Source organism: Etheostoma spectabile, chromosome 17 (genome assembly GCF_008692095.1).
Source record: "Etheostoma spectabile isolate EspeVRDwgs_2016 chromosome 17, UIUC_Espe_1.0, whole genome shotgun sequence".
Classification (NCBI taxonomy): domain Eukaryota; kingdom Metazoa; phylum Chordata; class Actinopteri; order Perciformes; family Percidae; genus Etheostoma; species Etheostoma spectabile.
In genome coordinates this window covers 1,302,493-1,302,707 of record NC_045749.1, presented here as the reverse complement: position 1 = coordinate 1,302,707, position 215 = coordinate 1,302,493, and the positions used below count along the sequence as shown (strand labels likewise).

Below are 215 nucleotides of genomic sequence, written 5' to 3'. Positions count from 1 at the left end.
TTAGGTATGATTCTAAAGGTACTTGTACTTTAAAAATGTTTGAATGCAGGACTTTTACTTATGTATCACCTACGTATTGTTACTTCAAGTTACGTTAAAGATCTGAGAACTTATGCCTGATCCTCGTGTTCAGTAAAACGATAGAGGTATACACTCCCAACAGTAATTTCACATGACCAGCTCCCAGCCTACCAGTGTCCGCTGAGCAGGACGCC

General features: G+C 40.5%; 1 pseudogene; it reads right to left on the bottom strand.

The window, feature by feature from the left end:
* Positions 1 to 215, bottom strand: part of LOC116705454 (serine/threonine-protein kinase pim-2-like) — a 3,755-nt pseudogene that overhangs the window by 3,165 nt on the left and 375 nt on the right.